The 23,361-nt window shown below is 43.6% G+C and overlaps 1 long non-coding RNA gene and 1 gene segment (V, D, J or C); both read left to right on the forward strand.

The window, feature by feature from the left end:
* The first annotated feature begins 6,003 nt into the window (after positions 1-6,003).
* Positions 6,004-12,424, forward strand: LOC308460941 (Ig mu chain C region-like). The segment is given in 5 exons: positions 6,004-6,277; positions 7,057-7,392; positions 8,740-9,072; positions 10,606-10,941; positions 12,030-12,424.
* A 1,014-nt stretch (positions 12,425-13,438) lies between these two features.
* LOC308461726 lies at positions 13,439-17,778 on the forward strand. The gene is made up of 2 exons (XR_013978954.1): positions 13,439-15,371; positions 16,106-17,778. It is a non-coding gene; the product is annotated as an uncharacterized lncRNA (long non-coding RNA).
* Positions 17,779-23,361: the final 5,583 nt, after the last annotated feature.

Genomic DNA, 23,361 nt, shown 5'->3' on the forward strand with positions numbered 1-23,361 from the left:
AAGAGGAAGTTCTCTCTGAGCCAACCTTCATGTGGGCATCTTGGGATTCCAATTATAGCCTGTACCCCAGACATCACTCAACCACAACAATGTACTGCATCTGTTTTAAAACCATCATGTTAGTCCCAAGGACATCACTAGCTACAATTTTCTTTTGGAGGGCAGTTTCTGTGAACATTAGGGAAAACTCTGAAGGCTTCATACAGCAGAGATGACTTTCCCAAAGAAACAGACCGTGGTGGCTTGAACCTGGCTACCTCAACCATTCAATGGCAGCCTTTGATGGGGTAAGTCAAAGGGAACTTTTTTGTAATACAGTGGTACCTCGGGTTAAGAACTTAATTCGTTCTGGACGTCTGTTCTTAACCTGAAACTGTTCTTAACCTGAAGCACCACTTTAGCTAATGGGGCCTCCTGCTGCCGCTGCTCCGCCGCTGCACGATTTCTGTTCTCATCCTGAAGCAAAGTTCTGAACCCGAGGTACTATTTCTGGGTGAGCGGAGTCTGTAACCTGAAGCGTATGTAACCTGAAGCATATGTAACCTGAGGTACCACTGTAGGCTTGAGCATAAATGCTAGTATTTCCATTTGAGTTCTGGTTTCTCGCATTGATTACTGCTTCCTGCTTTAAGGCTTGCTTATTGCCATCTGCCTGCTGAGCATAAGAGAGACTGGAGAGTAACTGGAAAAACAGCCTTCTCAGCTTGGCACTGCTGCAAGAAAAGCAGTTGGAACTTCTCTAGCATCCAGTGCTCAGCTGGGGGTGGAGTATGCAAGGTCTAGGTGGCTCCCTGATCCTTTGCAGCTTTGGAAATGTTCAGGGAAGCACCTAGCAACCTTCTAGCTGCTCTGATAGTCACTGCTTGGCAGAAACAGCACCAAACCTTTCAAACAGCAGCAGCATCTGTAGGAGAGCAATCAAAGGCTCTCTAAAGCCCTGTGTTCACCTAGGAAAAAGGTGGGCAGTGCTCTCCTCCCCCCTTGGCTGTGGCTTTGGAAATAATGGAGAACATCCTAAAATCCACCTAGCTTCTCTGAAGCATACAACCTTGCAATGCACCAAATATTTTGGCTCTGTAGCAGCAGAGCTGGGTGGTTTTTTTTGCTGAGGAGGATGGGAAATTCTCCTGGCATCCCCATAGTTTCTCTGTAACTGGTTTCTGAGCTGGGATAAATGCAAGCTATTTAGACTATTGCAGATAGTGCAGAGGTTGAGGGAGTAGCCAGTGTCTTTCTGAAGCTCATTGATGAGCTCAGGAAGGCTTCAGCTCAGCCGTGCCTTTGGGAACAATCATGGGGTAAGCTCCTAGGATCTGCTAGGATCCCAGTGTTCAGCGGAGGGTCATGCAAGCCATTTGGATCTACAGCAGCTATACCTGAGCTATAACAATCTCTCTGGCTGGTGGTCACCTTGGGAAGTGTTGGGCCCACACTCAGCTGCAAATTTACAGAGGCTAAGAACTACTGGGGTCATACCCTTCTCTTCTCCAAAGCTCTGTGCTAGGCTGGGATGAAAAAGCTTTCAAGCTAAGCGTTGAGCTTCAGAGAAGGGCACCATCCAACTCATGGGCTGGTAGGAAGACTGTAGGAGAGCTGGGGTATCCAGCCTCCTTGAAATCAAATACTCAGCTAGGAGAGCTGTGTGTCTCCTGGATTCAGTAAAGGCAGAGATTGCAGATAGGGCACTTGAAGTACAGCCTGCAACGCTACTGGCAGGTACGCAAGATCTGAGCTCAGTAGTAACTTTCAGTAAATCTCTAAGGTAGCAATCAGCTTCTTTCCTTCACCACAGTTAATGGAAGCTCAGCCTTCAGCTGGAATATGTGCCGCCCTTTCCATTCAGCCCAGTGAAGAGCACTAGGTGCTCCTTACACCTCTCCCCAAAGCATTGCTTTTGGATAGGCCTTAAGCTAACTTTGCAAAAGCTGGGAAAGTGCAGAGAGGTTTTCCACACCCCCAGTCCCACCATACAGCTGGGATAGTCGCATGCAACTCAGGTTGCTGCAGGTAAAAAAAAACCCTGTTCTCCCTGGATCTTGCCAATGAAACTCAGGAGTGAGAGCCCAGCATTTATTAGTTTGTGCAAACTAACTGATTCAGCAGGATATTTCCCAAAATCTGAACACTGGGCATTGTCCAGTAAGACTTTTTATAGGATTTACACACAAAGAATACATAAAGAGCCCCCAAACAGCTGCAGAGGATAGCTGGCAAAAAAACCATTGAATATCACTTTCCCTGCCTGCACCTCGACGTGCCAGCCCTTGGTAGGCCCTTTGTTGCTTACTAAAAAATGCTTGCATAGACAAAGTTCTGAAGCCTACATGCCTACTGAGAGGGAGTTGTAGCCTTTATTTAGCTAGCATAGCTGGTTCACTCCCAAATGCTGCCCTTATCCTATCTTTTGGTGTCTCCAGCAACGAAGCAGCAAATTTGGCTGTTTGTGTCTCTTATGGACAAAAGGGAGCTTTTGTGAGCCAAGGGGTTTTAACAGAACCCCAGTGTCTCATTAAAGGGGCTCTTTTACAAAAAGCCCCAAATTCCCTCCAATGCCTCAAGGTGAACGCCACCTGAGATTCCCCCAGCTCAGAAACCTATTGCTTTGCACAGAGAGCAATTCAGGGTGTCCTAGGGATACAGGAAGCAGCCTTATACTGAGTCAGACCACTTAGTCCACCTAGCTCAGTATTGCCTACACTGACTGGCAAAGGCTTTCAGCCCAGAAGTGTATTCAGTCCTATCTGGGGATTCTCTCAATTGAGTCTGGGATGCTTATCTGAGAGATATGAATGGCATCAGGAAGGCCAAGAGGAGCAACTGGTCACGTCTCAGCCTCCCCAAAGCTTGGCAAACTCAGCCAAACCTTCAGCACCATCCCTGAAACGGTTGTGGGACATCTGAGCTCTGTAACTCACTCAGTAACCCCAGAGATTTAATGCTTAGCTAGGAGGTGAGCAAGCATCACAACCAAGTCCCTTCTTTGGGAAGGTTTCTGCTGGTCCTCTGGGGCCAAAGACAGTAGAGGGAACTGTGCACAGTTCTTCCAAGCATGTGGCTGCTAAGTGAGCAAGATACTGCTCACCGAAATAAATTGCAGTACTACAGCATAAAAAGTGTTTTAAAATCCCTTCGTACATTGCATGGGAGAGTTTGGGGATGAAGAAAGTGTCCTCCTGGGACACATCTCCAGACCTTTGTTTTATCCACACAATGTAAAGAAATATTGTCTATGTGTATATGTTTTGAAGGAAAATATATTCTGAGATCCCTGTGACTGTCAAAGCTCAAGGACTTGTATTATTACTATGCTGCGAGCCTGTTTAGAAGTAAATACATGGGGACAGACTTTGAGAGAAGAGAGAATGTATTAGGAGCAGGACTTTTTTTTCAGCTGGAACTCAGTTCTGGCACCTCTCAGGTGGGTGCCATTGCCATTCTAAGAGAACAAGTTCTGGCACCTCTTTTAAAAAAATAAAAATAGCACTGATTAGGAGTATTAGATAAGCTCATTCTGATTGCTCTGGCCTATAGCAGACTCGGATTGGCTGCAGGTTATAAAGTGAGGAGTTAATTTCCGCAGTTGAGCTAGAGGGAAATGAGTTGAAAAGAGAGATGTGAGGAAAAGACCAGAGGAAAGCTGAGGCCTGGATATTAATACTTATCTGGTGGAGATCAGCAGAAGGGAGCCAGGGGCTGAGTTTGTTTCAGAGGCTGCACTATGCCAAGCTCTTACTAGATGAAGATTACAAAGCAACTGCATCTGCCTGCTATGATTAGGAAGGGAGTCCAGTGCCAATTTTAAATGTGTGTGTTTTTACAACTGCAGAATGAGTGTAATAGTGCTGATTCTGTAGGTCAGGTGGGCACATGTGGCGTAAGGCAATCTTGTGAGTAAATAAACCCAATGTGAACATTCTTAGTCCTCTTTGGAGTGGGGGTGGTTGCTATTTCAGTCCTTTTTTCATTTTTTGTTTGTTTATCACCTGAGTGAGATTTCTCTTTATAGCTGGGAGTGTCAACACGGTCTGTGGACACTTCAATCTCACTGCCCTCCTGGATGGTCTGCTAGAAAGAAAATAGAAAGATTATATACTCTTAATACACATTAAAAGTAGCCAGTGTGGTGCCCTTCAGATGTTGTTAGGCCCCAGTTCTCATCATTCCCAGCCGACATGCCCAGTGGTGGGATTCGTAATCTGGCAATATCTGAAAGGTACCACATTCTTTGCCTTGTCCTACATGCCCAAAGTCATGAGAAAAGCTTTGACAATCCTGTGAGGCCGACCAAGCTTCCCCTACTCCCCACCCCATATTCCATATTAACAATGAAGACCAAGAAGCAGTTGAGCAGTTGAGAACTAAAAACAGAAATACAGTGGTACCTCGGGTTACATACGCTTCAGGTTACATACGCTTCAGGTTACAGACTCTGCTAACCCAGAAATATTACCTCAGGTTAAGAACTTTGCTTCAGGATGAGAACAGAAATCGTGCTCCGGTGGCACGGCAGCAGCAGGAGGCCCCATTAGCTAAAGTGCTACCTCAGGTTAAGAACAGTTTCAGGTTAAGAACGGACCTCCGGAACGAATTAAGTACTTAACCCGAGGTACCACTGTAAGGTGATACCTCAGGACCCTAAAACATGCCTCTTGTAGTCAAAAAAACAGCATCAGAATAACTCATCTCAGCAATAGCACACATACGTTAATGTTTCTTTCTCTACAAAACAATAGTTCATTACCTTTCAGATAACCAATCTCAGCTGAAGATTTTACATCTTCCAAAAGCACTCTATCCTTTTGTTTTTCTTCTCTCCCACAGTTTCTCCAGGTGCCCCCACCGTTTTCCCACTTATTCCGTCTTCTAAGTGCATTACAAATGATGCAAGAATCACCGTAGGGTGTTTGGCCAAGGGTTTCCCTGACCCAGTCATTTTCTCCTGGAGCAATGCCACTGGCAGGACCTTCGAGATTAAGAAATTTCCTTCAATCTGGTCCTCCAATGGGGCTTTCACCGTAAGCTCCCAGGCAGTTATTTCTGCTGATGCTTGGAGCAATTTCAATCCCTTCTATTGCACGGCTGCTCACTCTGCAACAACCAGGACAGTACGAGTGGTTCGTCAGCGTAAGTGAATTTATTTGTCTTTTCTTTCTTTTTTTCTTTCAAAAAACAACATTACCCAGCAGCCAACAGCAACACAAACCAGGATATTAGCATCAAGTATGTATCTTGCATCCAATTAACTATCTAGTTCCTAAAGTGCTTTACAGCACATCATTTTATCTTCTTGACACAATGAACAATTATGTAAGTCCAGGTCAGAACTAAGACATTCCTGCATTGGATGTTTATTTATTTATTTCAAGGAGAGAAAGGAAAGGAGAGGATCTTGCCCTTGATTTAAGATGAGAAATAGTGTTTCTTTCCCCTTCCCCTTGTCCCATGTCTAGAAAGCATGGGTCCGAGCAATTTTCCTTTTCCCAGACAAAAACCGCTCTTCACTGCTGAATTGGCGCAAATGTCAAACCAACAAAAACCTGACTGATGTTTCCTCCTATTGAGCAACAAAGACTGGGTTTTCCTGGGGGAAAGCAGTGGGACAAGCAGAAGTTTGTATGAGCCCTGGCATATGATTACCCTGTAGCATGGGAAATGAACTCTTTACCTTCTCTGTTTTTACTCTTAAATTTGTTCTGAGGCTGCGCCCTGCCTCTGCAGGCTGAACCCAACTCACATTTGGTTTGCCTCAAATGAAGCCCTGCTCCAGTTGATTTAATGTGAATATGCTTCTCTAGAGTAGGCCAGGCACACAATCTGCTAGAAGACAATCTCATGAATTTGGTCTGCAGACCTCTCCACATAAGAATACCTCCAGTTGTATATCTTACCCTTGGGTTGCTGGATTCATCTGCGATGAAACAGTTACTTTGCACTGTTTTCCTTCCTTCTCAAGCACTGAACCCGGCCACTCCACCTAACATTATCATCAGCGCACCACGCCTAATGGATTTTGTGGGGTCCCCCTTAAATGCCACCATCACCTGCAATGCTATTAATCTGCACACTGAGAAAACCACGCTCCAGTGGCTGAGGGATGAAGCAGTTCTTGAATCGGATGGCCCCATTACCATTTCAACCTCAAAATGCAGTCACAGCCTTAGGAGTGAGCTAACAGTCACCAAGAGAGACTGGGACAATGGCAAGAAGTTTTCCTGCAACGTGTTCAATGAGAAATTCAATGGGATAAGGAACATCAGCAAACCCCTTATTTGTGGCAGTAAGTTGAAAATTCCATCCAGAAACTGGTTTGCCGTTCCAACGCAACAGGGCAGATCTAATCTTGTTCTCAGGAAGAAGCACTCAATATATTTGGTCACATTCTAGAAATATTTGTTGAGTAACACGGCAAAGATTCTAGTTTATTCACTAAAACTCATCTAGGAATTCATCAGAATCTATACATGCCTACAGGCTAAACCAGAGGTGGGCTTGCTCTAGAATACTGAGTTACCTTACCTAAACAGATTCTAGGGCAAGATCTGATGACACATACTGCAGAAACAGTATCCTTCAGCATATTCTAGGATACTGCTGGAGTAGATCCAAGCTTGGTTTTATTGTTACATGAGATATTATGGTAGTCATTGCCCCCATTTTTTTCTACTGAGCCAATGCTGACATTATTTTTATAGACAAAAAACAAACAAAATCTCCTTGTATTTTTTAAAAAATATTTCCCCTAATGAAGGCTTTGTGTATTTGAGGTTTTACAAAGCACAGTGTAGAAACACTAGATATGGCAGATCAGTGGATCACTAAGGAAACAGACTTGTGCAGCAGCTGGCAAGGATTCCCATCTACAAGACCTTCTCCAATCTATATAGTGCACAGAAAGGATGGGGAAATTCTCAATTTTAGTTGGCCATAAAAATAGAACTCTTGTGTACTTTGGATTTTGAATCAGATATATGTTGGGGATTAAGGGCAAACAGGTTTTGAGGTGCCAATAGAAGTTGGTCTGCTGTGGAATTGAATGTTCTTCTTACTTCTTTTTAGATCTTCCTGTCCCTGTCAAGGTTGAGACCATCCATCCTTCCTTTGCTGCTATTTTCCAAACCAAAACAGCCATTCTGACCTGCAGAATTTCGAACATACCTGAGGAGCAAGATCTTAAGGAGCTGAAAGTCACCTGGACACGAGCAGTTGATGGCACACCCCTAGAGACTTTCCTTAAACCGTCCCAAGAACAAGAAAGCAGTGGGCTGCTATTCAAGGATGCAGTAGCTACAGTGAATGCAGATGAGTGGAACAAAGGGGAAACTTTCAAATGCAATATTATTCACCCAGCTTTATTTCCCTCAATGGAAGTCAGATCCCTGCGCAAGCTTCAAGGTAGGTATCTATTTTACATCATCCTACAAAAATGGCTAACAACCCTCAATGTCACTTTTTTAAAGGACTTTGGCTTTACCAGACTCCAGAAGGCTCATAATAGTTTTGCTCTGCCCTAACAATCATTAAGTATAGATTTTTCCCAACCTGGTGGCCTCCAGCTATTCTGGACTAAAATCTCTAATGGAAATGAGTATTTGGTTACATATAACACCAGTCTTTTAGATATATATTTATTTTTAGCAATCTTTTCTTTTCTTTTCTCTTTTTCTCTTTTTCTATTTTGTTATCTTTAGTTGGTATTTGTTTGTATGGCATATATGTTTGTCAGCATATGAATAAACTGAAGAATTGTTAAAAAATAAAAATAAAATTTCTATCACCTTGGACTATTGGTCATGCAAACTATGGCAGCTATCTTTCATAGTCCAAAATATCAGGAGACTAGCAGTTGGTAATGGCTGATTTGATACCTGAGTCTAAGCCTTTGGCAGACCTAAAGATGTCTCCATTTCAATTGATTAAATTCCAGTTAGTACTTTTTTTGATCACACTTATTATTTTAATAGTTCCTCTTATTTCTCTGGGTGCCTAATGAGATAGACCAAACTGAGTTACAATGGTGTGACTGAGGCCAACCAGTGTGAACTTTAAGAAATTCAAATGTGGGTTTCCAACTTCCAAAGCAAAAATATTTCACCACAGTTTCTGTTCGCAAATTTCAGGTCACACTAATCTGCAGCGTAGAAACTGTATTCATGGCCTTCAGTTTAGGGACAAGCTGTGCCCACGAAGACAAAGACAACCCACCAGCCATGTATTGTGTGGCATTTCATGTGCCTTTTTCAGACAGGCAACCGAAACAGAACAACAATTTAGCTCCTAGTAGGCTATCAAAAATCCTTGGTATTGTCCATGTGGCTTAATGGGTCATAAATGATACAAGACTGCTCTTAGAGTAGATGAAGCTCCCATTCTAAGCCCACCTCAGCAATGAAGAGATGATGTGTCTGCATTGGTTTAGTGGGAATGTGAACCATAGTCTCTCTGTTTCTCTTGTGCTCTTCCACTCTTTTTACGTACATGCACACACTGAGCAGTGGACCATGTCATCCAAAGTCATCCCAGTCTTTAATAAAAATCCAGATTTAGAAAGCCATTGCATCTGGTCATCTTTGGTCAATGTCCAGGTCACCCTGCTAGAAGACGTCTACCATTCATCTTATGTCTTCATCTAACTCTCTCAAACCATATAAATGAGGTCATGCTTAAGAAAGGAAGGCAACAAGATACTTTTAAAACCATGCATTTGATATTCTCTTCATCCCCCCCCCTTTAACCTTCCAGATGGCAACCCCTCTGCTCCACATATCTACATCCTTCCTCCTCCTTCGGATCAGCTGGCTCTGCAGGAAACAGCCACTGTCACTTGTTTGATGAAAGATTTCTCCCCTCCTGAGTTCTTTGTCAAATGGCTGCGGAATGATGAGCCCGTGGATGCTTCCAAATACTTCACCAGCACAGCCACCCAGGAGTCCAAGGCACCCAAGCGGTATTACGCCTATAGCATGCTGAACGTCAATGCAGAAGAGTGGAATTCTGGAACTACTTACACTTGCGTGGTGGGGCATGAGATGTTGCCCCTCCAGACATCTCAGAAGACCATAGACAAGAATACGGGTAAACCAACCATTGTCAACGTCTCCCTCTTGCTCTCCGACATCGCCAGCAGTTGCCAATAGCCATTCTTGTCAAGCCTCCTGCACATCTTTCTCAGCTTCCTAATTCTGCCAGCACCTACTTTCCCTTCTTGTGTCTCCATTTGTTTAATTACTGGCCTTTTGTGGAGGAAAAGAGGGGTGTTGTACCCTGAACGTTGTAGAATTAACTGGCCTCATCTCTTTGAAGTAAAACAATAGTTTGAAATGAAGAAAGTTTATCAAAACATAAGAAGATAATTCTGTCTTGTGGTTAGAAATGGTAATAAGGGGGTTAATGTTAACCCCCAGTCACACAAACGTCAGATGAGGTCTCTACCCCCCTTTGAATTGGATGGGAAATTAAGCTTCCACCTACAGCATCTTCTCAGATATGATCTGGAATTTTCAGAGGGTGATAGAAGCAATAGACACCCAATCTTCCATGATTGTGCTTGCAGGACTTACTGTTTCCAGAAATCACTTGGTCCATTAGGTGCACCATGATGGAAGAATCCAGAGCTTCATTAACAAGCAGGGCATATACACATATAGCAATCAATCAATCAATCAATCAATCAATCAATGTTATGGTTGCTTTTGTTATCATTGACAATGGCTACTACCTACAATGGCTATGTTCCCCATTTGTGAACCCCTTATTTGTGGCAGTAAGTTGAAAATTCCATCAGGAAACTTGTTTGCCGTTCCAACGCAACAGGGACAGATCTAATCTTGTCCTCAGGAAGAAGCACTCAATATATTTGATTGCATTCTGGGAATATTTGTTGAGTAACACAGCAGAGATTCTAGTTTATTCACTAAAACTCATCTAGGATTTCATCAGAATCTATACATGCCTACAGGCTGAACCAGAGGAGGACTTGCTCTAGAATACTGAGTTATCTTACCTAAACAGATTCTAGGGCAAGGTATGAAGTGAAGACACATATTGCAGAAACAGTATCCTTCAGCATATTCTAGGATACTGCTGGGGTAGGTCCAACCTTGGTTTTAGTGTTACATGAGATATTATGGTAGTCATTGCCCCCATTCTTTTCTACTGAGCCAATGCTGACATTATTTTTATAGACAAAAAACAAACAAAATCAGTGGATCACTAAGGAAACACACTTGTGCAGCAGCTGGCAAGGACTCCCATCTACAAGACCTTTTCCAATCTATATGGTGCACACAAAGGATGGAGAAATTCTCAATTTTAGTTGGCCATAAAAATAGAACTGTTTTAATTGTCTGTTTTAATGCGAGTCTTTTAGTTCTGACCCTCTTACAGTTGTTTTAACTGAATGTTTTTATTTGTTTTTAGTTTTTATCTGTTTTAATTATCAGTTTTGTTTTTCCCCACTTAATATTCTATTCTCTGACTGCTGGTCTATGACTGTAATAAACTGATTGATTGATTGAATCAGATATATGTTGGGGATTAAGAAAAAACAGGTTTTGAGGTGTCAATAGAAGTTGGTCTGCTGTGGAACTGAATGCTCTTCTTTTTTAGATCTCCTTGTCCCTGTCAAGGTTGAGACCATCCAGCCTTCCTTTGTTGATATCTTCCAAACCAAGATGGCCAATCTGACCTGCAGAATTTCGAACATACCTGAGGAGCAAGATCTTGAGGAGCTGAAAGTCACCTGGACACGAGCAGATGATGACACACCCCTAGAGACTATCCTTAAACCGTCCCAAGAACAAGAAAGCAGTGGTCTGCTATTCAAGGATGCAATAGCTACGGTGTGTGCAGATGAGTGGAACAAAGGGGAAACTTTCAAATGCAAAATTATTCACCCAGCTTTATTTCCCTCAATGGAAGTCAGATCCCTGCGCAAGCCTCAAGGTAGGTGTCTATTTTACATCATCCTACAAAAATGGCTAACAACGCTCAATGTCACCTTATTAGGACTTTGGCTTTACCAGACTCCAGAAGGCTCAGAATAGTTTTGTTCTGCCCTAACAATCATTAAGTATAGATTTTTCCCAACCTGGTGGCCTCCAGCGATTCTGGACTAAAATTTCTATCATCTTTGACTATTGGTCATGCTAACTAGGGCAGATATGTTTCAGAGTCCAAAATATCAGGAGAGTAGCATTTTGGGAATGGCTGATTTGATACCTGAATCTAAGCCTATGGCAGACGTAAAGATGTCTCCATTTCAGTTGATTTAATTTCAGTTAGTACTTCTTTTGCTCATACTTATTATTTTAATAGTTCCTTTTAATGCACTGGATGTCTAATGAGGTAGACCAAAATGAGTTACAATGGTGTGACTGAGGCCAACCAGTGTGAACTTTAAGAGATTCAAATGTGGGTTTCCAACTTCCAAAGCAAAAATATTTCACCACTTAGTTTCAGTTCACAAATTTCAGGTCACACCAACCTGCAGCATAGAAACTGTATTCATGGCCTTCAGTTTAGGGACAAGCAGTGCCCATAAAGGCAAAGACAACCCACCAGCCATGTATTGTGTGGCATTTCATGTGCCTTTTTCAGACAGGCAACCGAAACAGAACAACAATTTAGCTCCTAGTAGGCTATCAAAAATCCTTGGTATTGTCCATGTGGCTTAATGGGTCATAAATGATACAAGACTGCTCATAGAGTAGATGAAGCTCCCATTCTAAGCCAACCTCAGCAATGAAGAGAAGATGTGTCTGCATGTGCTTAGTGGGAACGTGAACCATGTCATCACAGTCTTTAATAAAAATCCAAATTTAGAAAGCCATTGCATCTGGTCATCTTTGGTCAATGTCCAGGTCACCCTGCTAGAAGACGTCTACCATTCATCTTATATGTCTTCATCTGACTCTCTCAAACCAAAAAAATGAGATCATGGTTAAGAAAGGAAGGAAACAAGATGGTTAGCAATGTACTTTTGAAACCATGCATTCGATAATCTCTTCACCCCCCCTCCTTTAACCTTCCAGATGGCAACCCCTCTGCTCCACATATCTACATCCTTCCTCCTCCTTCGGATCAGCTGGCTCTGCAGGAAACAGCCACTGTCACTTGTTTGATGAAAGATTTCTCCCCTCCTGAGTTCTTTGTCAAATGGCTGCGGAATGATGAGCCCGTGGATGCTTCCAAATACTTCACCAGCACAGCCACCCAGGAGTCCAAGGCACCCATGCGGTATTACGCCTATAGCATGCTGAACATCAACGCAGAAGAGTGGAATTCTGGAAATACTTACACTTGCGTGGTGGGGCATGAGATGTTGCCCCTTCAGACGTCTCAGAAGACCGTAGACAAGAATACGGGTAAACCAACCGTTGTCAACGTCTCCCTCGTGCTCTCCGACATTGCCAGCACTTGCCAATAGCCATTCTTGTCAAGCCTCCTACACATCTTTCTCATCTTCCTAATTCTGCCAGCATCTGCTTTCCCTTCTTGTGTCTCCATTTGTTTAATTATTGGCCTTTTGTGGAGGAAAAGTGGGGTGATGTACCCTGAAGGTTGTAGAATTAACTAGCCTCATCTCTTTGAAGTAAAACAATAGTTTGAAATAAAGAAAGTTTATCGAAACATATGAAGATAATTCTGTCTTGTGGTTAGAAATGGTGATAAGGGGGTTAATGTTAATCCCCAGTCACACAAACATGAGATGAGGTCTCTACCCCCCTTTGAATTGGATGGGAATTGGATGGGAAAGCTTCTACTCACAGCACCTTCTCAAATATGATCTGGATTTTTCAGAGGGTGATAGAAGCATTAGATAGAACCCAATCTTCCATGATTGTGTTTGCAGGACTTACTGTTTCCAGAAATCACTTTGTGCATTAGGTGCATCATGTTGGAAAATTCTAGAGCTTCATTAACAAGCATGGCATATAAACATATAGCACAAAATAAATAAATAAATAAATAAAGGTTATGGTTGCTTTTGTTATCATTGACAATGGCTACTACCTACAATGGCTATGTTCCCCAGAGGGGCTGGGGCAACCCAGCCAAATCGGCAGGGTATTTATTATTATTATTATTATTATTATTATTATTCCACCTACACTGTTGGAGGCAATCTGCCTCTGAATACCAATTGCTGCTGGTGGTGGGAACCACTGTTGCATTCAGGTCCTGTTCATGGGCTTCCCAAATGTATACAATTGCCCACGGAGATTATCCGATGCTAAATGGGCCTTTGACCTGATTCTGCAGGAGTCTTCTTCTATTATTCTTACTACATTTAAAACAGAAATATCAACATGAACTAATTTATTGAATTCATTCAGTCACACGCACACAAATCTCTGACCTTCCGAATCCTTGGCCAGGTCAAATCTTCCACTATCCTTACAGATAGTGTAAGTCACTCAGATAGTGTAGTCACTCAGAAGACTACAGAAAAGATTAGAGGGACCCAGAGCTGCTGCTACTCCAGCACTCTTCCTTAAAATAGAATATATTGTCCCTGCCTTCCCACCATCTGCTCCCCTCCCCCCAAAAAATAATCCATGGCAGATCTTACACAGGATTTCCTTTTCCATAGTCACTCTCTCAGGACACAAAGTGCAGTTGCCTCTAGCATATCAGGAGCTAGGAAAATAAACAATGCTGGGGACACATGCCTGTTTGGAGGTATAGGTCACCCATGTCCCATACCTCCTTTCCACTCTTCCAAACAACACTGAGGAAGGCAAGGCTGTGAAAAAAACTAGGCCAATTCTTTCATTCACGTTAAGCAAAAGTTGCAAAAGTTGTCCTCCTCACTCATAACAATTCCCCACTTCTTCTTGGTAATGGTAGGCTGTAGAAAGCCAAAAAAAAATATCAGCAAGCATCTCAACCACAGTGGAATGTGGTGCCCAGGAGAGCACTTTGATTTCTTCAGTACTGGTTGGTATTGAGGTGCAGCCCAAAGGAATTTCTTTTGGGAAGAAGAGCACTTTTCATTCTTAGGTTCCTTTCATATATGGAGTCTGGTTAAATTGGATAGTGCTCCTGGAGCAGGAACAGCCTTCTCCCACAGAGACTTGCCTCACGTACCTGGAGTTGTTTGTTCTGCTGACACCTTTGCTGCACAGAATCCCCTATTTGCTTCTAATAAACAAAGGTTTAGAAGGTCCATGCTTATTACTGGAGATAAAAACTGAAAGGAATCTACAGGATAAAAGGCTTGTATCTGTACACACATACACAAAATAGGTCACACCAATATGATGGAGCAGGCTGAGTTCTAAATTTATGAACAGAAGACAAAAGTTCAACCTTCTACTCAGTCAAATATAGTAGTGTGGCTTTTCTCATTTTGTCACACATACAGTACTGATGACAGCTGAGATACAAATGTAAGGTCATTTGTAGGTTCATAAGTGTTAAACAGAATGCTAAATGGAATGCTATTTTGGGAAGATGGGCATCCATACTCTGTGGCAGAACATTGGTTGAAAAATTCCAAATAATCCCCATCTTTGAATCATAAGATAAACTCTTATAAATGTGTCTCATGGTTGAGACATCTCCTCTCGTATATTTCATCATTAATGTACGCTCATTATTCATTAAAGTTGCATTCTACTTTAAAGATGTAGGCTCAGTAAGACAGGCTACATTTGCAACTTACTGTATAATACAATACAATATGCAATCCTGTGTACGATGCCATGTCAAGAACAACTCAAAAATCATCCAGGCTGGGTGGGCAGTTATTGCAAAATTCCTGAGGGCTCTTCGTGGTTAAGAGAGCATCATGTTGAATAAGGGCTTCTAGACTCCCTTCAGCAAGCAGGTCATGCCATGCAGAACTCCTAACATGGCTCCATCAACATGAGCTCAGCTCTTTAAGTTAATTGCATATTAGATGAGGCAAAATCAGCATCATGCTGCCAGCACAACCAAAGGAGGAAACAGTAAACCATTCACAATATTTAATGCCCCTTGCTGCAGCATGCTACCATTCCAATCCTTAGCTAAATCAGCACCCCTTGCCTTTTCTCAACACCACCTGTCACCTGTCAGCATCAATGTTTGATTGTGCCCAGTCAAAAAAAAAATTATTCTCTTGTCTCCCTAAGTATCTTTTCCACAGTTCCTCACACTCTTTATGTAACCCAGTTTTGTCCCCTGCGTCGCTTGGCTACACTGAGACCTCCCCATGTTTCTAAACTGCAGAAAAATCTGATCTGCATGTATCCTCTAAAGCTTACCTAGATGTGATCGTGGATACTGATGACGATGAAGAACTCAAAAACATCTCATCAATCCTTTCCACTTTCATCATCCTTTTCCTCGTGAGCCTTTTCTACAGTGTCACTGTAACTGTCTTCAAGGTAAGATATATGGGGCAGAGGGAGATAGTAAAAATGATCAATAGTAACTCACTTGTAGCAGACAGGATAAGGGAGAAATGAGAGAACGCAAAAGCAACATGCAGGTACTATGGTCTTCATGGGGTAGGCCAAGCCAAGATTCTAGAAAAGACAATTATTTTGCAAAGCGTTCAGGTTATACAAGTCGAAGGAATATTTGTCAAAGATGCAGAATAAATATTCAGAGCTTTGATAATGCATTTCCCCCTCCCTATATGGATATACAGTCGTACCTTGGAAGTTGAACGCTTTGCGACTCAAACGTTTTGGCTCCTGAATGCCGCAAACCTGGAAGTGAGTGTTCAGGTTTGCAAACATTTTTTGGAACCCAAACATCCTGCAGCCAATCGGAAGCCACGCCTTGGTTTCCAAACATTTTGGAACTTGGACGGACTACCAGAACGGGTTCCGTTTGACTTCTGACGTACGACTGTATTTCAGCAATTTCAAGCAGAACCTGTACAGATCCAGCACTCTAAGCGATGTAGATAACCCCCCTGTCAGTTCCAGTCTTTCAGGAACTCCAAACCATTGTTTCCACCCAGCAAAAAAAACCCTCCCTATGCTGTTGAAAGACAGCTTTATTACATCACTAAATGGCAGAGGTAGACGGGACAGGAGGTTGTGAAACAGTGGAGGGTTGTGTGACATTATTTTCTTCCATGACATTAATTATGGTTGTTTTGCAATTCCAGGTGAAATAACTAAATGAAGGGTCATCTGAAGAGGGACAATAAGTTGCCTAACATAAAAGACTGTATATTCTTTCATCACCAGCACAATCAAGGACTTAATATTTCTCCATTCACTTTTGGGGAAAAGTTGACTGGACAGATGCCATTTCTGTCTTGCTTTGTCTCATCCTGTATCTGGGAGCAAGTCCTATCAAACTAAACGGGACTAATATATGACTAGACATGATTGGCCTTTTGCTGCCAGTGTTCCATTTGAACTGGACCTATTGGACTGGTTGTTTATCCTTCAAACATGTATGCTTTAATTTTGCCTCCATTCAGTGTGTGTGTGTGTGTGTGTGTGTGTGTGTGTGTGTGTGTGTGTGTTGTATTCAACTAAGTACTACTTAAAGTAGACCTAATGAAATGAATTAAACTCAATTATCCCTTTTAACTCCAATGGGTCTACTCTGATTTAGGACTAGCATTGCATACCGCCCATCGCTGTGACTCAGTCGTGGTCAAATTTCATTTTAGCTATTGTTGCCTACCTAGTCAAAACCCAAAAAGAGGATATTGCAATTTCAACTCTGAATGCAGTAGACAGAGTATTGTACCACATATATCAAAAAGAATGTTTGCCTTTACTCCTGCTGTACATTAAGCTTACATTTCTCATGAACATTTTACAGTCCTTCTGAATTGTTACTGTATCTACTTTTCTAGTTTTAAGTATATCCCACACTGCATCCAGAGGGAAAAAAGGGTTCAGTTTATTCAAGAAACACCCTTTTTATAACTAAAAAAAGCTTTATCTCTTGAAAAGTTGTTGTTTTTAAAGAGCTTCCCAAGAACAAATAGAAAAAAGAACTCCCTTTCCCCACAGTGGAGCAGGCAGCAATGCCATCAAAATGCGTTACACCACAGGTGAACATCGGTGTGTGTGTTTTTTGGTTTTGTATTCAACTAAGTACTGCTTAGGGTAGACCTATTGAAATCAATTAAACTCAGTTATATCTTTTAACTTCAATAGGTCTACTCTGATTTAGGACTAGTCGGGAGCTCCTCAGAGTGCCAAGGAGATGCTCAGGCTCCTAAACACTAGACAGGACACTCAGGAGCGATCATGTCAGCCAAGTGATGGGCTCATATATTTGTTATTTTTCTCTGTGTGAGAATGCACTTTAACCGTGATACACCCCAAGCATAAGCTGTGCCTCAGTTTTCCATATCGGACATAGGGATATGTCAGCCTCTCTTTCATATAGTGCCTACACAAAATTAAGGAGTGTATTTTTTTTGCAAAGGAGGGTTTCCATTACCAACTTGCTATTCACTTTGGTTTCCCACAGCAAACACATGCCTTATGACATTTTTAGCTGACTCACTGCACATAAGGAAATGAGTTTCTATTGAAAGCCCCACACATCACATCTGCCTGTCTCCATCTGACTAGTAGCATTTGCCTTGGGCTGAAAGTGGAAACGCATGCCTGGCCACATTTGCTAGCATAAACAGGACACATCTGTTCTGGGGATGACTTATCCAAATGTCAATACCAGCCTTCAGCCATGTTGCTATCAGTGGCAAGCATCAGAAGATGAAATGTGTGCTATGGATTTTAGCCTTGATGAAATTAACCTCTTTATTCCTTGCTTGGAAAGAAATAAGTAATAAATTAAAGCTCTGTTGAACATGGTTGTCCACTGCTGTAGAGAGTCTTTTTTAAGAATCAGAATCAGAACCTTGCTGTCCAAAATAGCTGTTTCTCACTTCACAGAATTTCTAGACTTTTATGGAGCCATCTGAAGACCCAAAACCATACTGTTCAACTTTTTCAGATAAAAAAAATGGGACAATCGTCTTCCAGGATGTGCTCCCGGGCAAGTCATGTGACCCGTGCTGCAATCTCATTCCCCTGAAGTGATTTTTGCGGGGTGAGAGCGTGGCATGAGAGCACGCTAGATCACGGCACTCAAAACGGCCACCACAATCTCACTCAAAAACTGGGATGTCCTGTTTTTCCTGGCGGGTATGCAAAACTTTCCTTCTGACTGGACTCCTAGGCCTCTAAGGGCAGTACTCAACAATTTGGAACATGAGATTTTGGGAAAGGTACATAGTTGCCAGTTCATGCCCAAAAACATACCCCAAAGGCACCCAGAGCGTTTTGAGTTGAAAACACTATTTTAAAGGGAAACTGCTGCAGTCTGTTGACTAACCCACCTTGCTGCAGGAACCAGGGCAGGACAAGCTATTGCAGTGTAAATTAATTTCAAGGTACAGAAGGGGGGAAGAGCCTATGAGGAGCCTCAGCCAGTGGGAGAAAAGCATGAATATCTGAAAAGGCTGTGAAGGGGGTTGATACCTCTGCTGCCCAAGTCCTCTCAGAGGGGTGATTTTTTGCAGAAGGGAAGAATTGGTTCCCAAAACACGTCTTGCAATATGTTGGAGTGTGGGACAGGGGAGACATTCTGCTGGTTGCCATTTTATGTGTTGTTTGGCTATTTCGTTTCTAAATAATAAATAGATAAATGAAATTTCAAGCTGCTGAGTACATTTTTCCATAAACTGAGGAGAACGAAGCAAGCAGACACCTGCTCACACCATGGGTCTCCTCTGTCTTCTGCATGGCCCAAAATCTGTTCCATAAGGTTGAGGGACCCTCCAGAGCAGTTCTGAGGGGGCATGGAGGGGGAGCTGGAGGCAGAAGAAGCAACGGTGCAAACTTGAATAAAATATTGGGGGGGACCTAGGTAAGCCCCACCATGCATAATCAATCACATGATGTGGTGCATGCACACCATTTGAACAGCAATGCCCATCAACTTGGGGGGGGGGGTCCTCAAATATTTTATTGGGGGAGCCAAAGCCCCCTCGGCCCCTAGGAGTTGGCTCCTATGGGAAGAAGAGAAACCAGAAGAAGTCCTATTGTAGAATAGATATATTGTCTTCACAATTCAACCAATATGAAGTATTGGATGGGAAGTAAGAATTTACAACTATTGGAGGGAGCAAAATCGGCTACCAAAAAAATGGTTAATATCAATAAATGGGGGGTGAGGCCTAGCACTAAGTAAGGCCTAGCATGGCCCTTGAGCTTGAGTTGGCTTCTTTGACAGCATTGTCCTTATACAGTGGTACCTTGGGTTACAAACACTTCAGGTTACAGACTCCGCTAACCCAGAAGTAGTACCTCAGGTTAATAACTTTACTTCAGGATGTGAACAGAAATCACGCAGTGGCAGCAGGAGGCCCCATTAGCTAAAGTGGTGCTTCAGGTTAAGAACAGTTTCAGGTTAAGAACGAACCTCCGGAACGAATTAAGTTCTTAACCAGAGGTACCACTGTAACTTGGGTGTAAGTTCCATTCACAACATAATCATACTTCACTAAATTCGCCATACATGCATACGCAGAAGAAAACCCCACTGGGGTTTCAATGGGACTTTGAACTCATTGGTGGTTGAGGTGAACAAGGTGAATGACAACAGGCCTGACTCCCTGCCAAGTCCACATAGGATTGCAGTCTGAGTTTGTTTGTTCCTCTGGAATCCTTGATATCTTTGCATCACCTTGAGCGCCCCCAAGACCAGAAAAACAAACACCTGTTAAGCTTAACTAACTACCGGTCAAGCCCAGGGAAGCAGCCAAGGAGGCCTGGGAGCTCATGACCAAGACTTCTGCATCTTCTGGCTCTTCAACGTGGTTTTGAGGAGAGCAGGGGTGCCGGCAGCTGGAGGAGGAAAGGAAGGGGCCTGAGGCCTAGTTGGTGTACAGTGGTGAATGGAGCCCAAGGGATGGATGCTGAAAGATATAAATGCATATCCATATGCCACTGGTGAATACATTGCTCTGTTTAACTGGCGGGATGAACAGAATTATACCATGAGCCAATTACGTGATGAAATGTATTTTTTCCAAGTTTTGGACAGAAGAAAACAGGGTGCGGCGGTTATGTGGTGAAACACAATGACTAATTAGTGTGAACATGGCTAAATAAAAACAAAACGGTTAGAGTTTTTGCAAGTGAGATTCACCCGAACCGTGTAGTTCACACAGCCTTGTTTTTCTCAGCAATGAAATCTTTGGGTTTTGAAAAGGTGTCAAACATGTGAGAGAGAAAAGAGGAAGTTATTAGCTCCCTGGACCTCAATTGTTTGTTTATTTTCACACCTTTCCTTCACACCTTCAGGCCAGTTAGGACGTCACTAACTGGAAATTTTCTTTTTTTAAGGCACTTCATAAGAGAATGGTTAAGGGGAAACTCTGAAGGACTCATTGCAACAGAAATGAATCCCGAACAGAAACTGTGGGTCACTCGGCAGAGGTCGGGTTGCTTCGATCAACTCCAGCCTTGGGATCGGTGAGGTAATTTTAATCTGTTTAGCATTTAAACTTCTGTATGTTTTAAAGAAGAGTTGTAGATTTATTATGATTTTACTGTTTGAAAACTGCTTTGAGGGTTTTTTTTTACAATAAATAAGTAAAATAAAAGACAGCTTTATTTTTACATTATGGGTCTTGAGAAGATAGGAACATAGATACCCCACAGGAGAAGGGACTCTTTGGAATGTCCTAGCCATTCCGGGAAGGAAGTGAACGATACAATGCCTGAGAAAGAGGAGAAGCATTTTTATCCTGTACTCAGGGGTCTTCTGTTGATTCTTGGGCTTCCTAGCTGATGCTGAATTGCAAGTCTTCCTTGCTACCATCTTCCAGCTGAGCATCTTTATGTAAGGGAGGCTGGGGGAGTAGATGGGGCTTGGAGCTGCTGCATGTGAGGCTTGGAGAAGGCTGCAAAGGTAGCCTAGTTGTATCCCACCAGCTTCCCTATAGACCAGCATTCAGATGATTCTTGGAGCTGAGAACTTCAAGGATAAAGAACAACTGGTCAACCTTCCAGAAGCTCCACTTCAGCTCCTGTTATCAGAGTCAAATGGGAAAGGCTGAAGCTCAGTGGTAGAACATCTGCTCTGCAAGAGGAAGGTCCCAGGATCAATTCCTGGCATCTCCCGGGAGGGCTGGGGGAGAAGCTCACCTGCAACCTTGGAGAGCCACTGCTGCCAATTTGTGTAGGCAATACTGGGCTCAATATAAGGCAGCTTCCTTATGTTCCGATACCAGGACAGAGCAACAGCTGGCAGGGAACAACATAGGCACATGAACCTTGCACCAGGCATCATATTCAGCTTGAAGACTTCCCACCACTCAGCCAACAGAGAGGTCTAAAGAAGGTAGGTGAGAAAAGCCCCAGGGCTCCTTGCTAACTTCTCCCAAGCTTGTTACTCAGCTATGTCCCAGCTGGGCTACCTGCCAAGCTGCTTCTTGCCTCCAAGCTACGGATTATGCTAGGAAGCTGGAGGAGGGCAAGGGGGCTACCCAACAGTCTGGCCGAAGCCTCATGCTTTATTGAGAGATTCCAGAGCCCTCAGATGAATATTGGGCTTCAAAGAAGTATGTAGGGGAGAAGAAGGCTATTGGAAAGCTTGCTCAAATGCTAGGCTTTTGTTTTCTATGAATTGGCTGCGTGGAAGGAGGTAAATGAAAGTCAGGTGCTCAGCTGTGAAATTTCTCACCTCACCGTTCGGCAGCAGGCTTTAAACTAGTGGGCCAGGGAAGGTACCTGAAAGCTTACTCCAAGCCTAAGGACTCCTGCTCTCTTGAAGGGGTGCAAGGCTTATGGGAAGCTGGTGGGGAGGAAGGGAGCTACCCAAAAACCTGTCCCAGCCTGATCCTCAGCTGGGAGATGGCAAGGACCCAGCTGAGCACTAGGCTTGCAACAAGCTGGACAAGTGCAAGGGAGTGCTATAAAATCCATGTCAGCTGTAAGATCCCCTTACACTCAAAAGGGTGTAAGGCTTATTGGAAGCTGGTGGTGAGGAAGGGAGCTAGCTGAAAGCCAGAGGAAAGCATGGGGTCTAGCTGAAAGTCTGGCTGGAGCCTCATGCTCTACTGGGAAACTCCTGAGCTCCCTGAGGAGTGTTGAGCTTTTAAAAAGTAGGTTGGGCAGAAGGTTGCCTACTGTAAAAGCTTGCTCAAATGTAATGGTCAGCTAGGACAGACTTTTGGATAGCTCCCTTCCCAATGAACATTCAGCTTCCAGGGAATTGGCTGAAAATCTACCCCAGCCAGATGCTCAGCTTAGAAATTTCTGACCCCTCCAGTTCAGCAGCAGGCTTTAAGCTACTGGCAGGTAGGGAGTACCTGAAAACTTGCTCCAAGCCTAATGATCATTTGGGAGACTCCTGCTCTCTCTAGGAGGAGCGTAAGGCTTTTGAGAAGCTGGTGGAAAGGAAGGGAGCTACCTGAAAGCTTGTCCCAAGCCTGATCCTCAGGAGGGAAATCCCCCAAACCCAGCTAAGCACGAGGCTTAAAACAAGCTGGGTACAAGTAGTTTCTGGAAAATCCATCTGCTGTGAGACTCCCTAGCTTTATGTAATAGCAGCAGGCTTCATGAAATCTGGAAGGGAACAAGGAGGAAAACTGGAGCTCTGCCCCACCTGATGCTCAGCTGGGAGATCATTCAGTAACTAGCTTAGCATCAGGATTCAGGGATGCTGACCCTGGAGCAAACAGGAAATCTGAAGCCAGCCCTGAGAGTAAGGTTTTACAGGTGCTGGGGAGCATCTGGAGTGGTGGGGGGCTGCCTGGAGGCCTGCCCTGAGCCCAGTGCTCAACTGGGGGATTATTGACTCCCCCAGCTGAAGGCTGGCCTTCGGGTAAGCTGGTGGGGAGCATCAAGAAGGGGGCTACCTTCTATTCCTGATCTGAGCCCGGGTCTCAGCTAGGAGATTCTTGAGCCCCAGCCAGGTGCTAGGAGTCACAAAAGCTGGTAGAGAGCAGCCAGGGGGAGGATCTAGATCCCTCCCAAAGCCTGATGCTCAGCAAGGAGATTCTTAATCACCTACCTAAGTGTTGGGATTCACATAAGCTGGGGGATGGGAGCAGCTGAGGGGGGTAGGCTGCCTGGATGCCTACTCACATGCTTGCCACAAGCTGATGCATCGCTGGGAGATACATGACAACCCACTTGAGTGAAATGCTTCACAAAAGCTAGTGGGGAGCAGCTGGTGGGGCACCAGCCTGGATGGCTGGCCAAGGGCCTCATGCTCCACTGGGAGACTCCGGTCTACCCAGCTTATTGTTGGCCATAAGCGTGTGGGAAGCAGCAGAAAAGTGGGGCTACTTGGATTTTTGCTCAGGCTTGATGCTCACCTGGGGGATAAGTTGGTAGGGAGCAGATGAGAGGCTACCTGGATGCCTTCTTTGAGCCT

The sequence above is a fragment of the Podarcis pityusensis genome, assembly GCF_964106645.2.
Source record: "Podarcis pityusensis genome assembly, chromosome: 13".
Lineage (NCBI taxonomy): Eukaryota > Metazoa > Chordata > Lepidosauria > Squamata > Lacertidae > Podarcis > Podarcis pityusensis.